This window comes from Prinia subflava, chromosome 4 (assembly GCF_021018805.1).
Source record: "Prinia subflava isolate CZ2003 ecotype Zambia chromosome 4, Cam_Psub_1.2, whole genome shotgun sequence".
Lineage (NCBI taxonomy): Eukaryota > Metazoa > Chordata > Aves > Passeriformes > Cisticolidae > Prinia > Prinia subflava.
In genome coordinates, this window is record NC_086250.1 from 26,154,192 (window position 1) to 26,171,651 (window position 17,460).

General features: G+C 40.5%; 1 protein-coding gene across 8 annotated transcripts in view; it reads right to left on the minus strand.

Annotated features, from left to right (window-relative positions):
• The window catches only part of CNOT4 (CCR4-NOT transcription complex subunit 4), a 78,048-nt gene extending 73,056 nt beyond the window's left edge, over positions 1 to 4,992 (minus strand). For 2 of the 8 annotated variants that reach the window (XM_063396208.1, XM_063396205.1), the window contains exon 1: positions 4,605 to 4,989. The gene's annotated coding sequence lies outside the window, so the exon portion shown is untranslated. Of the gene's footprint in view, positions 1 to 3,824; positions 3,906 to 4,604 lie in introns of those variants that run through there. The other 6 variants (XM_063396211.1, XM_063396212.1, XM_063396213.1 and 3 more) reach the window with 6 other exon arrangements.
• Between the last annotated feature and the right edge of the window lie 12,468 nt (positions 4,993 to 17,460).

Below are 17,460 nucleotides of genomic sequence, written 5' to 3' on the forward strand. Positions count from 1 at the left end.
GGTTTAGAAATAACAAAACTACTCCACCTGCAAGTACAGTATTTCACACTTGAGGTGTTTTAGCTCATATAACAATTTAAAATTAATATACACTATTCAAGCAGGATCATATTAAATCCATAGTGGTGAAAGAAACTTTAAACCAAAATATAACATGAAGCCTGCTTTCAAATAAATCTCATCTGTTAAATTCAGTGTTCCTGAAAAAAATTAACTTGAAAACTTAGCAAGTCTTCCTATGCAGTGTGTCTGATACTACAAGGAGTAAGACTGCTACCCTTTTAGTTACTACTTTTGCATATCAAATCTTATATGGAAAAAAACATTTAAGGACATCCACACTGGGAAAAAATAAATGCCCCTTCTGTGAAGAAAGGAAAAGATTAGGCCTCAGCAGTCTGAAACTTAAGCACTAAACCACAAAAAAGGCCTAAAAAAGGGCCAAAGTAAAACTTGGGATGAAACCCTAATTGAAAATCAGAGTACACATGCCTATCACATTTTTTGGCCATCTCTATCTATACAGCTCATGTTGCGAATGATTCTGTTCTGAATTTGAAGAACTCATTAGAAGTGAAGACAGAAGCATGCTGCCATTTTCGCACTTTCACTTACTTTCATTTGAAAAAAGAAAACAAAAAAACCAAACCCCGACAACACAAAAACACCACCCCAAATTTCCAGTGCTAATAATTGATACTTGCAGTCAAATACAAAATACTGCAATATCACTTTCCAGCAATGAAAGACTGCTAAACTGAGAAAAGTAAAATACTCAAAACCCAGAAAGGGATCTCTACAACAAGAGACCCTCCATCTCACAACCAAGATATGCAGAACTACAATTCCTTTACATCAGATTTTGTAGTCAAGTGAAACCCACTTCATATTAGGCATCTATTGCTCTTAAGACAACACCCAGATACAAGAAACAGATGCTGGGATCACTCACAGACAGATGAAGTTTTCTCTTCTTCCCTTGCAAGAGAACAGAACCAGATCAAAATCAGACAGCATTGATCAGAGAACAAGCCTTAGGAAAGATCCAAGCTCCCTTTCCACCAAGTTCAGTAGCATGTTTGCTAGATCTCTACATCCACCTTTATTTTTAATACTCTGACTAAAAGACTAAAAAAAATACCCCTTATTCTGGTCCCAACCTATTTTTCCCCAATTTGATAACCAGCAACAGATGAAACACCTTAACAAAAACACACTAACAACTGATTAATCATTATGAAATCAACAGTAACATATTCTGCTCCAGAACAAAAAATATATAGCTATCAGAAAAGGATGAGAAGTGTCATTCCCTTGGCCTGTATTTGTCATTATAACTTTGGATGCAGGCTTCCTCAAGTTGTTAAAGCACACACATGAGATTTATAAATACCTTATTTTGTACATACGTTTTTAGAAAACTCTTGCAAGCTCCATTTAAATTATGATAGACTCCTATTAGAAATACCTTGGAGTTGTCAAGCCCCCAGAACAGCCAAGCAAGGAAAGGAAAGGAAACACACTACCACAAAACTTACTTGATTTTAGTAATATGTGGAAATCACTAGTTAAACACTAATTCTTCCCTTTGAGCTGATGTAGCCAGTCTAATCACAGCTAACCAGAAGCCAAAATCATATATTCTGAATGCTAGCTAAATTTGTATAATCCTGAATACAATTTTGAAAAAAAGAAACGATCAAAGTTCCTCTTTCAAACTCATACAAGAAAAATGCCATCTGACATAACCAAGCACATCACAGTTTCTCGCGTGACAGAAAAAAAAAAGTTTGGTAAAAACATGCATCTAACTGATCCAAACAGTCTAATGCAAAAACGCATACATGCTTTTACTTAGAGATGTTATATTCGTATTTCCTGCTAGACACTTGCACTGCCCTCCCAATTTATTTGCAGGAATAACCAGGTCAGAGCAGCAGCTCAAGCCATGTCAAATCATTTGCTGCTATATTTAATTTTCCAAGTCTGGAAAGTGTTTACAGTTGTTAAAATATTAACAAATGTTAATCAACCTTCTGAAAGGAATAAATTCATAGACTATTCTCCAAGAAACAAGAGGGTGGCCCAGAGGGATGGGGACTCTATTTATTCATAAAGCTCTAGCTCCTCACACTCTTACCATCCAATAAAAAGGGGACTAAGTAGGTAGAAAGATACACACTGAAAAAAAACAAAAAAAGAAAGCATGAACATCTTTAAAGGGAGAAAGCATTCAGGACATTGAAGCAAGGTTAAGTTATGCAGTCCTTCACATATGCACTTACTCAAATTATCTCAGCAATACAGCATAACTGCAAGTGGGACAAGAGGTGGTTTGTATAACCTAAGGCACTATCACCGTGTGAAAGTTTAGGAACCCTTGACCCTAGCAGTCTTGCTGAGCAAGTAATTTTCTTTCAGCATGTGTTAAGGCCTACAGATCAGCCTCATCTTCTTACCAGAGCAAACCAAGGCCCAAGATGCAATCTGTGATCAGCCACTTAACAGTACCTGTGCTTACAGAGCTGTCTATTTGAAATAATCTCATTTATTTCAAAGAGGTAGGTGATATTTAGAGAAATAGTTGCCAGAATTAAGCCTTCAGGGCCCATACTTTGGATCTTGGTCAGAGCTATTTCAAAACCATTTAACTCACAAAGAATATCCTAACTTCTATGAACAACAGCCGTGAAGGAAGAAAACATGTATTTCTATATACAGATTATTTTTAACTAAATAAAAAGTCACATGTTTGTGTATACTCTCTCACCAGCCTTTTTAACCCAAGTTTTTTATTTAGTGGGCACTCTTAAGGATGTTCCTAAACTTTCTGAGATAGCAAGAAACTAGTGGAGCACTATTCCTGACAGACACTCACCACCTTTTCTCTGTAAAGAGAAAAACTGCTAGGATCCTCCAACACTCCTAATTTTAAAAGCTAACAAAAAGGTACCTGAAAAAACATGCAAGTCAAAAGGAGACATAATTTTATCACTGTATTCTCTCTTCCCAAAACAATTTTTTCCCCTAAAATGAACTTAGTTTGCAATTCAGACAAGTCCAACTGCCAAGTATTTCTAAACATTTGCATGTGTTCATCTTGTTTATGACATGGAAACTCTGTCACAGAATTCCAAAAGCCTAAGATGCAGCACAGCTGAATCCTAGACCATGAGTTAGATCACATTATTAAAGAGATGCTAAGAAACTAGCAGTATATTTGACTATTTGTAGGCCATCTGAAACTAATTCACCCTCTCGAGTCAAACAGCTGTTTTATTCCCTGCTCTTCATAAGCCTGTATTTTATTTTTTCCCTTTCCTTTTTAAGCAGTGAAGGGGGCTAGAAAAAAAATCATTCTTCTACATAATTATCTTTCAGAATGTGTGCTCTTCTATTAGGGCTAGACAACATGTTTACATGAATATGCAGTCAAAGTATAGGGATGTTCAAGTCAAGACATTTCAAAACTAAAACAAAATACAGACAATTAAAACACAGCAAGTTAGAAACATGTATAGGCTCAGTAAACATGCAACTGGCCAACATTAACTTCTGCAACTTTTGGACAGGCGTAAGCCAACATCTGTAGGTCTAGAATTTCCACAGCTTTAACTAGCTGATAGGTTTTGCTTACATTAACAAATGCTCTGGAGAGAAATGCTTCTTCTATGAATGGCATACTTGGTATTACCACAGTGTCAGAAGCATACAAGCCAAGGACAATTAAATCCTTTCTTGTATGGTAATAAAGCGTTTTAAAATAATTAACTAGTGTATTTTCCCTCCCCTTTACTGCACATACAAAGGTACCGGCTGCTCACTTTTAAACTGGCAGGTACAGCTGTAGGACCGTCGCTGGAAGCAGGACGAGCGCCCATACACAGCCTTGTCATTTGCTTCTGCTAATACACAAAATGGAAAGAGCTTCTAGGATTTTGCAAGCAGGAGACAAAAAGTTACATACCGGTTATTTTACTGACAGACAGATCTCAGAAGGTTGCACGGACTGTCCAAAATAACACCAAAATTAAGAGGCTGCCATTCACCATCTGTTTGCCTCTCCCTCAGGAAAAAACTGCATATTTCAAGAAGGAATGGAGCCAGGCTCCAAGGAAGAGGAAGAAGGAGAGAGAGGAAATTTCCACGCAAATTCTAAGTGAATCACGCCGCGATGCCCGCGCCGGCCTGCCCCGGCAAATACGAGCAGTTCCGGGGCCACCGTCTCTCCGCCACCCCGGCCGGTAGCCCGGCCCGGCCGAATGGGTTCCCCGCGCCCGAGGGGGTTGGGGGAGCGAGGAGGAAATAAATACAGCCCCCTCCGGCCAGCGACACGGAGGGAGCCCCTTCCCTGGTGCCCTCGGGGAAGAGGGGCCGCCCGCTCGCCTCCGCGCCCTCCCCTCACGGCCCGGTGCCCTCGGCTCCCGGCAGCGGCCCGGCGCGTCCTCCCGTCGCCGGGGCTGCACCGGCGGGTGGGCTGCGGCCTGCGCCGTCCCAGCGAAGCCTCGGCGCTCTCGTAGTCAGAGCCGCTCGGCTCCCCCCCGCCTCCTCCTCGTCTCTCCTTCCCTCCCTCCTTCCCGGCCCGGCCTTCAGCTCGCACTCACCCGCCTTCCTCCTGCCTGCCCGGCCCGCGGTGCGTGTGCGCGGCTCTCCCTCTCAGGCTGCTCGGCACGGCGGGGGCGGCCGGGCGGGTGACTGAGTGAGCGTGTGGGAAAGGAGGCGAGGGGAAAAGGAGGAGAAGGGTGGGGAGGGAAGGAGAGAGGCGGCGAGGAAAGAGAGAAGCGAAGGGGAGAAACCCGCAGCGGCGCTCCTGGAGCAGGACGTGCGGCGGCGGCCGGTCGGGCGCTCAGGCAGCTGCTCTGACGACCTTTACGCGAGGGACGGGCGATCTCCGAGCTCGGGGCGCTCCGCTGCCAGCCCGGCCACCATCTTACATTGGGGAGACTTGCCCCAGACACCGCCCCCGCTGCGCGTGCGCTGCCGGCAGTGGGCGGGGAGCGGCGCGGGAGAGGAAACGGGGCGCGACGGTAGCGGCCGCGACGGCGCGGGGCATGAAGGGAGTTGTAGGCGGCGGCGGCTCAGGCGGCGCCGGAGGAGACGGGGGCGGTGGTGTCCGTGCCGGGCCTATCGGAGCACAATCCTCTTCCGCCAGGCCAGGGAGCCGGAGCTCTCCGCGGGGCGGGGCCGCCCCGCCGCCCTGTTCCGGGAAGTCCCTGTCCGTAAACCCCCTGCAACTTCAGCCACCTGTTGCTGGACATTGAACCGCACGGTTTTCAGGCACTGGACTGATTACTTTAGGGTTTTTTTTTCCTGTCACTGATGTTACTTTGGGGTTTTTTCCCCCTGCCGGGTCGACGCGATCCCGTGTACCTCCCCGTCGGATTTTGCCGGTCGTTGGCTACAACCAACAGGGGATGCGCTGTGCTGTGTTCTCCCAAGAACACCTGACGCGGCTGTCAGCGGCTCGGTCGGGGCTGGACGAGGCTCCCGCGACAGCCGCCACGGGCAGCTCTGCCCCCCGGCGCATCCAGCCCCCGCCCGCCGGCAGAGCGGCACTGCGCCCTCCGCCGCCCCGCCCGCCGGCCGGCCGCGCTCCCGCCGCGGGACCCCCGCGCCGCCTCCCGCCTCACCCTTCTCTTCTCTCGCTTTATTCTCACTTTTTATTTTGTAGAAACTCAGAGAAACTATACTGTTTCTATCTCTTCTTTCTACCACAGACACCCTGGGTTATGGACCTGTTCAAATGGCACCCATACCCCTCTCTTTTTCGTGTGATCCCCGATGCTGCACAAAAGACCTCATCACCTCAGCTAACAGATAGTGCTTTTACTCATCGCCGTTATAACTCTCCTGTGGCTTTCCTGCCCTGGCATCCTTAGCTCTCCACACAGCCAGCCTCATCCCAGGTGTTTAATTATCAGTTATCTCCTTCAGTGCACAAACTATTTCTACTTTTGCCATGACAATAGTCACCTGAGAATTTTACTGATTTCAGCAAGTGATAGGACAAAGAGGTGTTCATCACCGAATGCACTGGCACAACTATTACGTTTAATGGTATGGATTTTTTTCTTCTTTACTTTTGTTTCTTAGTTTGAAGTATTATACTAGTACAGCTTTGTACAATATGCCTGTTCTACTAACAGCAGAACTTGTGTTGACATAGCTTATTCTCCTTCCTAAAACAAGTTAATGTTAACTTGTGCATATTAAATTTTAGACTGATATATGTATATCCTCCACAGGAAAGTTCTATCAATTAACTTTACTGCTTCTTGCTGTAGTCAAGAGCCAGGTCTGCATAAAAAAAGACGCTGTTCTCAGCAGTAGTCTTGGTATGAACTCAAATGCAATGTTATTCAGAAAACAAAACATAAAATGGAATGTAAACACCTGTATAAGTGAGAAATTCTGTGTTTATCTGCATATATCTTAGACTGTAACATATACTTAATATATTAATGTAAAAGTAACTAGTTAGTATATATTAATCTAATTCAGGTGAATGTATGTATATAAAAATGTATTTCTCAAAACCTTTACTATTTTTACATTTTCCTGTCAACTGATGTATAAACCATTAGGTTCCAGAAGTACCCATTATGTAAGTAACTTATGCAAGTAATGTCATTAATTGTTGACACACCTAATACCCAGCAACATTTCCTGTTGAATAAAAGCAAGTACTCTCACTTGGAAAGAAAAGTTTTCAAATAATATAACTAAAAGCTGCAAATTTTGAGTCAGAATTGAGGTTGTTAATATTAAGTGAATTCTGTGATTTCTTTTAATTCAGAATTAAGGAGTTTTTCCTTAGTAAAAATCTGTTGAAATCACTTTGCTGAGACTTGCATGGACAGATAGCAGCAGCATCCAAAAATAATGGAGGAAAAAAATCTACATGGCTGAAGACTACTCTGTCTGATGTTACCAAAAGTTATCCATATCCCTGCTTCCACCTCTTCTTTAATCTAAAATAAAAATAAAATAAAATAAATAATTCACTTGACCATCATGTGACCATTTTAAAATTTTAATATGTCCTTAAGTAATTAAGGACATATTAAAATTAAGTAATTTTATTTTAAGTAATTGTAATTGCTTTCATAACGTTAGTTAACTGCATTTTGACACCTTGTTTACTTTTGGAAATGTTAGGGTTTCGTCTGTTTTGAATGGGTCTGATAACTTAGCAGGACTATTTCTAAGAAATCATTTCCATGTTTATAAAGAAAGGCTTATGGAATACATTTTCTTGGAAATAACCAGTATGTACTAACTAGAGTAAAAACGTCTGTTCATATGATTTATATATTGTGGTTCAACCCCCAGTTCCCTGACATTTGTTGCATACTCACTGTCATGCATTGATTCACACCATGTACTGGGAAATTGTTCTCCCGGACAATGATCCAGTCACTGTCTTGTGGAACAAATATAGGAACCTGCTAGGATTCTGCAGGTTGGCATGAAGCCAAGCTGTTTTCAGGATTCCTGCAGTGTTAAGCCACCACCATTTCAAATGGCTATGTTTGAAGGAAAACAGTGAAGGGTCCAGAGAAAGGACAAAAGAAAGACATGATGGTGGTGTACTGATAGTGGCAGAAAACAAGGAGGTGGAGATCTAGTAATTCTATGCCTGGCTGGGATAGAAAGTAATTATGCTGCGACTTTAGGTTGGTAAAGGTTGCAAAGCATCTGCACTCTGAATATTCAGCAACAAAGAAACAATACAGAAGCATATCTACATGTGGACTTTCTGCTCACTGGGATTGGTAATGGTCTACCAGTATGTGCTAGAAATATTTATCACACGTACATTTCACTGTGCTGGTACTGAGAAAATACTTCCAGTTTTATAAGGATCATGACCCCAAGCTCTGCTGGCAGCAGTGGCCGAATGTATGTGCCTATATTTCAGACTTAAAGTTTAGTTTCGAAATAGAAAAAAAATTATTTTTCTCAAACTTCTGCAAAGCCTCCAAAGCCTTATGGATCGCTACAGGAAAGTTCACAGATATTATTATAGAATGATATACAATGGTTAATAGCAGGGTTTTTAGAAATTCAGCCTTATTTACTGAAACAGAAATAAGAATTGCTCTGCAGACTGCAATGGATGTTATTGATGTGTCGATCCTTTTCTTACTCCTGGACATCAAAACATCTTTCTGCTTCTCTGACTAATGATGCCTTTTACTCGGCAAATGCACTGGAGAAAGGAAATGCATGACTGTTCTAACTAACTGTAGAATAATAATGAAGGGCTTTCTTGGGAAATTAAGGCCTTACAAACAATCTGATAGATACTTGCTGCAAGTGGCAGATGTTCACTAGGTCTTGTTGGAAATCCATGAGAGGAGAAGGAGATCTCCATGCTGCTCAGGGAAACAGGATAAGTGAATTGTCCTGCTCTTTCTTAAATGGGAGAATAGAGTGGTGACAAACTAAATGCATTATAGCCAAAGATATGAGAGAGATGTATCTTTGTTATGTTTCTGAATTATTAGGGGAAAATGAGAACCAATTTTTTTCATTATAACCTTATTTATTCATCATAGCTCTGGCACAGCACACGTTATCTGCTAAGTGCACCTATCTTTGCAAATGAAAGTAGAAATCACTCCTGGTTTTGGCAAGAGTGTAGTGGGGACCTCCAGGAAGCTCCCACTCTTTGTTAACCTCAGAGTGCACTTGAATATTCTTCAGAGGATTGTGGTTTTTTCACAGTTTACAGCAAGTCTTCCTGTGTGGTTTTTTCCCTTGTCCCAAACTCTTCTGAATCTAGACACTGAAGTCCAAGTTAACACAGGTTGTCACAAACATCCTTCCAGCTCTTCTTTTGCTTCTGGCTTCTGAACTGAAATCCATGCACAGAATCTTTGAACTTCTTTTTTTTATCCTCCTTTTCCTTTTTGACGTATATTTTATTCATTAAGCAAACTGTTAGGCTAAAGTTCCTCATCATAATGGGGGCTTTGTTGTCAGAGATAAATTGAAATTATTTGTTATTTCTGCATTGAACTCGGTGTCAATGATCATAGGTTTCATTTTTTTTTAATCAATTTTGGAATGTCATTCCCATCTGTTTTGCCAATTTGGGCTTCCCTAGGAAGTGGTTGTTTTCAGGGAACCCCACAGTGTGTAAAAAAGTAAGAAGCCTCTCTCTCTCTCTACATCTCTTTTCTATAGAAATCCTGGCCTGGTCTTGGAATGGGAAGGAGGGAAGAAGATGCTGGGCAAATGAGAGATAGTGTCCTGCTACTGAATAGTAGCAGGACTTGAGTTTGCAGTTTTATACACACCTCTGTAGCAATGTTACCTTGAAGCATGTTTCCATGAGCTGAGAAAAAGTCTTACAGCAAAAGGCAATGGATAAATCAGAAGGATGTGCAGCATTGCATAGAAGGGTACTCAAGTATATTCAATTACAAAAGTGAGAGAGACCATACAGATAAGAAACCAAGAGGCCTGCACTGCTTTGCTCTGTGCATAGAAATGGAGCACAGTCTTTGCCCTAAGATCTCCTGTAACACATGCAGGTGCACTGAAATGGAGCAGAATGTAGAGCAATTGGCCTGAATTCAAGAATTTTATATTGCTAAAGGTTTGATTACAAGTGTTTTGTAATCTCAGCATTTTGAAATGTTTAATTTTGGTAATTCATCTCATAAAATGTGAAAGGAAGCTAAAGAATGCTGAACAAACTACGAGCCAAAGTATGTTTGCGATTGCTTTTTGTTCTTCTGCATTTGCTGTTGCAATAAATATGCCTGCCCTGCAATCTGTATTCCTTTTAACTCATGGGATGCTGCCACATTATTTGAGGGACAAGAAGAGCAGCAGCGAGCCCAGATACATAGCAAGCAGTGCAAGGTGGGAAGACAAGATTGGGTTCTTGTTTGTGGTGCACCATGATGACTACTGTAGAGAAGTGGCACCAAACATGTGGAAAGAGGCTCATGGTTCATACAGCTCATTTTCCCCTGCCAGTGATGGCATCTGGATATTACCTGGCTTTCAGTTGCAGAGCTGTAATGTAATATAGGATGTGATAGGAATACTTCTCTCAGCAGCATTTTCAGTCTAACCTCCTTTCTGGATTTCAAACAGCTTATTTGTAACCTCAGTCTTTGCATTTCAGTTCAGTGGTTTGAAAAAAATATTAGCTCTATACTTACTCCATATTTGAAGTGACATCATTTGACAGCTGTGGTAAGCCACCTGGGTCCATTACAATAGAGGGGTTCAGCAGTTGACTTCCCATGGATAAATCTTTCACAGCTTATTCCATTCTGGCCTGTTAGAAGTCCTGGAGGTCCTGTTCACATCCCTTCAGTTCCTGTAGAAAAGCCACCATTATTTTGCTTTATGGCAGCACTGGTCCATTTCTCAGGAATGTCCCTCTCTTGCATTTAGTTTGATCAACAGTTATAAATAGTAATATTTGAGGCATAAAGTTGGAGCTGAATATGCTGATACACATAACCCATGAGACAATATTGGGGAGGCAAAGTGGTGGTGCTCAAAAAAAAAAGTGTGCATCTGGAGGAGCACACACATACTGGAATTACAGTGGAAGACATCAGCCTTTAGCAAGAGAGATTAACATACTTGATCCAGATGATCTTGTAACAGAAGAGGGCACTCAGGGGCCGGACAGCAAATAAACCTTATCACTTTATACAATGAGGGAAAATTATTTAAAAATGGGCAGAATCCTCTCATAAACTGGATGCAGCTCATAGCTGAGGGCTGGTGAGCCTGGGTTTCATTCATACAAAAGAGAAAGTCCAGCGACTTTAAAACAATCATTACAAATATGCTCAAGCCAACTCATCTGAAATATTTGAAGTAACATGTCTGTGTAGACAGGACTTCATTATGTTACTTATTATTGTTTTCAGGGAGTCATCACCTGCTCTTTAAAGCAAAACATACATTATGAGACAGAACACTTGCTCATTATTGTCATATTCCTTAATTGCTGTCTATATTAGTGCATTCAAAGGAATGTATTTTTCCTCTTCTGCCCTTCTCTGGCTTCATCCAACAGCACTCAGCACTTTCCACAGAGCTCAAAATTGCTCACATCCTTATAAAAATGCCTCAGCCGTACTGGGATTTGTTGAGATGAAATAAAAAGTGCATGACTTGAGAAAATGCAATACTTTATCCTGCATATTGATTCAATGGCTGCTGTATAAATAGGAACTGTCCGTTACAAGAACTTCCACTGACTTTTTCTTGTGTTGGAACTCAGGTTCTGCATAAGCCAGGTGTGACAGGAGCTCACCTGTCAAGAATGTATGACAAGTTGCATTAAAGCATGAATTTTGACACTTGTAAATATATTGCACCAGCCAAGCTCCAGCTGCAACCTTGCAATTTTCCAGACAGATATATTTCCTTTTGCCAAAAAGAATGTGAGCTACTGCAGTTAATTTTATGCTATATAAATAATGGTGATAGAGAGACAAACCTGAGATTAGATAGGTTAGATAGGCAAAATAATAGATAAAGTAGGAAAGTCAAAGCATTTATGAATCAGAAATAGGAATATGTTCCTTAAGGAGCTGCAGGAAACCAGCCATAAGGATGACAAATGAGAGAGCCCAGAATAATTAGATCAGTTTTGCATATAGGCAGCACTGTAACTGAGACTCTGTATGACATAGGTCTGCTTGTTGTACAGAGAAATTTGGCTCTTATATTCTAATAGAGAACATTTCCACTTCTCAGCCTGTGCTTGACGTGCCAACAGAGGGAAGATTGTGCTGTGTGCCTTGTGCTGCTCTGCCATCTTTCCCCTTCTGCTCCATCTTTCCCCTGGCACTCTGCACCATGACAGGACCAGGCCAAGAGCCACTATCAGTCGGGAACATATCCAGAGGGAGCAGACACCAAGCTGATATCCTGACCGTATTTTATAGATTAACCAAGATACCTAAAGCATGGTAGATATTTTCCATTTTAATATACATTTTTTTATTCTTCCATATGAATTTTAAAATTGTACCATGTTTTCCTTGGCAACCTTTTAAAATCATTGGTACATCAGTGTATGAATATCAGATTTTCTTGCTAACAGGCCAGACATGGAATTGAAACCCTGGGTAGACCCAGTTTGTTTTGCTCCTAATAATCCAGCATTTCAAGGGATTTTAAGGAATGATAAATTGCCTCTTATTAAATAGGTTATATTAAACTGCAGCCAGTCAACCTCTGGTAGATGCCATATTTTGCTAAAGAAAATAAATTAATTGCTGATTTTTATTTTAACTACTTTCATTTTGTTTTCTCGTGTTTATTTTCCTTTTGTTGCTACCATACTTGGGAACCCAAAATTAATTTTTGCATGGAAAGCTTCGGAACAGATGTGCCCCAAACATTCCCACTGATAGTGTATTATGTCATGCTTGCCTGAAGTATTTATAATTTGTTTTATGCAAACTTGTATGTTGGACCTTGTATGAAATGTACTGTGCAGTTGTCAGATTGTCATGGGAAGAAGGTAGGATATGCTCAGTGTTTTGTTTAGTTTTAGTCCATGCCTAGCAGTGTTTCTCCTGACCAGTACACAAACCAGTGTAATGTATAAAAGCCACAAAATTTGAAACTTTTAGGTGTTTATATTTGCATGGGATCTCATGAAAGTAGCCTGATTTCCAAAACAACTGAGCATTTGCAACTTCTCCTGAGGCCAATGAAAACTCATCTTCTCTGAAAGACAGTTCCATTCTGCAAGTTTCCATACGGGATTTCTGTGTTGAATATTAGACCTACATGGTGGAAAACACTATGTACAATATTATGAGCATTAAGATTAGGTAGGTAGCCAGCTGCTTCCCATTTGTGTAAAAAGATGCCCAAAATCAGGGACAAGAGAGAAGTGAGTCCCTGGTTGCTTGCTTCTTCACTCCTCCTCTTTGCAGATAGGAACCTAGACATTGGACTTCCTTCCTTCTGTGTAATATATACCTTTCCTCATTCTTCTAAGCAGTATATACTTTGACTCATCTCAGGCCTACTTCAAAGACATAGAAATCAGAGGGAACACTCTCAGACCTTTCCTACTAGAGTGAAGTCATACATTCGTACCTCAGGACAGAGTTATCTCAGCTGAGATCTTAGTAAATGCAAGGGAGTTAATTTTCATCGTCAAGATCTCATTAAAATTGAAGTTTATTTAAATGTAATAATTTAAGTGAAAATGCCACTATGGATTTTATTTAAAAATAGTTAAAAAGGCAAAGTATCTATTTTTTTGAGGTACATCTACTTTCAGGCACAAAAAAAAAAGCTCAGGTCTCAACACATGCAAACTGCTGAAAGAATAATGGTTCTGTTGCATTCCTATAAAGAACAGGACCAGGTGGCCTAACTGAGTTTTATTAGGCATTGCTTTCTAATTGTTGACATGGCTGAACCATCAAAACTGTAAAAGGTGCTTGTCTAATATTCTGAGCGGTGTACTTCCTTAAGAATACTTAGCTCTGGTACAGCATTCACCTTTAATTGGTACCTTTCCTCTCAGATAACTGTGGAATTAAGATGATAAAGAGAGTCAAATTAGTTGTCAAATTAGTTTTTCGTGGCTCATCTTCATCTTATATAGGGTTTTAAAGTTTAGAGCATGGCATGTCCTCCTTACAGGAGGTCTGCTTGTCTCAGTCTGCAGAGGGCTGACAACTGCCATGGAGCAGACTGACAGCACAATTACCTGCAAGGTGTGTCCTACTGGGAAATGGCTGAGCTTCAGCAGTTTGGTCATGTCACAGCATGTGACAAAATGTTACCAAAGAGGTGATGACTCCTGTCCTACCACAGCAGTCCTTGTGTCAATTGGTTCTAACAATGGTAGCCAAGCTTAAATTGAAGAACTTCTTACTAAGCTATCTATGGCTGCCTGCAGCCATGATTTGGATGAGAACATGTGGGATGTGGGCAGAGAAGCATTGTGAGAATAACCCACACAGCCCTGGGTGATACTGTAGCTGAGTGTGCCCTTAACTGTACTGCATTGTATTGTTCCCCTCAATTTTAAATACCGGCAGCTAGTAACTATCTCTGTAACTTTGTCCAATTTTGTGGTTGCACAGTATTTAAAGAGGAGGTAAGTTACTTACAGACAGAGATTTCTAGAAATGAAGTAAGCTGTTAATTCCAGAGGGATACTAGCTCCTCAAGAAGTTCTTTTCTCATGTTATGCGTGAAGTTCCTGTGAGGCAAGACTTGAAGTTGGATCATTATTTCGTAGAGCCATGAATAGAGAGAAAAGACAACTTTCAAACAAGAAATCAGTTTATTGAGAGCACTGGGGCTATATGACTCACTGATTTATCTGAGTAGGCAAACAAACTAGAAGTATAGCTGTGATCAATGAAAATAAAAGCATGATTTTGTTCTTGCTGAAATCAGAAAAAAAAATCTACTCTATGAATACAGATTGCCTAGGTTTGGAATATCAGTAAAGGAAAAAGGTTGTAGCTGGTTAGGTTGACAGAGCTGGTAGTTTACTTTCATATATGGCTCAGGCTTTCAAGAACCCTCCAAAGTAGTTAATACATAAGCTATATTTTTTTTTGTGAAAAGACAGTGAATTACTGTTTGAGTCAAACACATGCTGATGTGTTTGTCAAAACGACTTGATCACTGAGACAAATCGTAAGAGAAATATTCTTCAACTGGTGGTCAGATTAGCCTTTTGAATGGCGGGATTTTCTCTGCCCTGTTATTTTGCAGGTTCCAGTTGTGTATCTGGTGGAAGTTTTCACAAAATTAAGTGTCACTAACAAGAGACTGAGAGCGTAGAATGCCAAAGACCCATCCAACATTCATGGAAGGTAGCAGTTGTATATTAAGCTGGGAGGGAAGAATTTAGCAAGCCTCTCACTACCTGAACAAGTAATCTGAACTCCTCCAGTAAAAGGAAGGCATCAATCTTCCCTATAATGCTCTTTGGATCTTGCCTCAAAACTGACACTAGACTTTCTGAGAAGTTCTGGGAAAACATACTTTGAAACACATTTATCATCATCCAGTATAAAACAATGTCAAACTAAGACACCCAAAAGGCACAATCAAATCCTCATTAAAACTATGGCCACCTAATTTTTAGGGGTTTCTCATAGCTTAGCGTCCTTGTGTAGGCATAGTCTAAATATTCCTGCAAGCAAACTTTTCCCTCAGTGTTTCAGAATGAGTCAGTACCTCAAGCTTCTTCTGGGCTGGACCTCACCATAACTACTTGTTTCTGCAGACAGACTGCTCATTAAAGAGGACTCAGTGATGCATAAGAGAAACAAAATTACACTGTTAACAGGCAGATGCCTAGGAATGCAGCTGAGTGATGCAAATACAGCAGGAGGAGACTTTAACAGACATGTGACTTCCACTGAAATATTTTGACATTAGAACCAATTAATACAATTTCTTGTTCCAGAAACTGAATTTGTTCAGTCTATGTCCCTGAGATTCTTGCTCCTGAACATAATTCTTCCTGATTCATCAAACTTAAATGAAACACAAAATGGACTAGAGCAGAAAGCAAATCCTTTCTTATGCTACCTATTTGGACAGAGTTTTTTTCAAATAAGTTATCTCAGAGCATCATGACAGAGAAAGTATTTTAGTAACTGTTAGAAGGGCATAAGCCATAATTTGCATACATCTTTTGTGTACATGATGTTTCTTGTCTTCTGCCCAGAGAACTCCAGAGAACTGGACAGTGCTGGGAAGATAATTAACAGCAACATAATTTGTGAAGCAATTTTACATTGCAGTAGAGATGGCATTGCAAGATACCCTTTTGCTGAGGCTTATTGGATCTTATATCAATCCCACTCAGTTTGTAAGTATAAAGTAATGATTTATTTCAATTTCGCTTAAATTGACTTCCTCTCCCATTTCTTGCATTGTATCTAGTTACCGAAACCCTCTGCTTTACATTTATAGCACAGACATTTTTGTGCAACTTTACACATCTTCAGTGTTGCCCAAGTGAACTCATTACACTCTTGCAGCTTTGCACCTATTCACCCTACCCATTCTTGGGTGGGAACCCAAAAGGATGAAAGAAGTATATAAGTCAGCTGCAGAATATATACAACATGCTTTAGAAAGTGCTCAGAATTATCCTGAATTACAGGATAAAGCCTGAATAAGCAAAACTGACAACTAGCAAAAACATCAACCATTCTTAAATCTGATATGTAAATCCCTGAACAGAATGAATATCAATAAGGCAGTTGATGTACCAAGAATTCTATTTACTATATCGAATATCTCCACTTTTCTTATGCTTTGTTTTTCCAGCATTTCCTTGATTGCAGGTTTCTGCACCTCATGTTGTCAATTACTAACAGCAACATCGTTATTCTAATGGGATCACCTTTTGGGCTAATAACTGCCTCACTACCCTCAGTAGCTGAATGAAGAAATTATTACAAAAAAAGAAAGGGTATTCTTCATTCCATAATAGAGAAGAAAAAGAAACAAGACAGATAGCTTCAAGGGCTCCAAAGCAGGAATTAGGGAAAAAATAACTCAAATACAACACACAGCCAAGAACAGTATTTTCATTTTACCTCTGAAGCCTGGACAAGGATCATAAAGACCCAACTGACAAGCAGGATATTGATAATCAAGGCATTCATTTCTGGTCAGATGCCTATAGTCATTAATTGTCCTCACTTACACAGGCACGGCAGCTCTTGTTGTTGTTCTTTTCCCCCTTCTCCCTACCAAGGAAGATGTTCATATAACTTTGAGGACATTTAGCTCATTGCTGCTTTTGACTATATAAACCACTTGCATAAGCTACTGACAACCTCACACAGTTTCTTCAATGAGCTTAGATACCATGGTGACACTAGAAATGTCAAGGATGGAAGACAGAGAAATTACAAAGTTATTTCCTTGAGAAATGCTGCATAGAAAGGTCTCAGACTCTTTTCTAAGATTTGATGGCAAGCTAACTACCTCCATGTATAAAGCACACTTTTTGCAGCAAAGACAGGATTATAGCTAGCTAAGAAGTTTCTAGGAAATTTAGTCAGCACAGTAAGACAATTCAGGATTTTTTTACTACACCAACCAACATAACACAAAAAATACATTCTTTTTCCTCTCTTCAGATGATGGGGCCAGGCTGAAGATCCATTCAATTGCCATTCCAGGCCTTCTGTGAGATGCTATACCCATTTTTACAAAACAGTAAGCTCAGATTCACAGAGTTAGTGTCAGTCAAAACAACAGCTCCAGGAAGCTTTATGGTCTAACTAGTAGCCAGAAATGTTTTTGGCTTTTTGGGAAAGAGGCATATTTCACAATGCAAGGACTGGTCTATTTATGTAGATGCACTTCTACAAGGCAACTTTTTTAGTTTCACCTGCAATGCAGAAAAGCCTTTTTTCATTTTTGTCCATCATGCGATACAGATGTAAAGGATGTGATCAT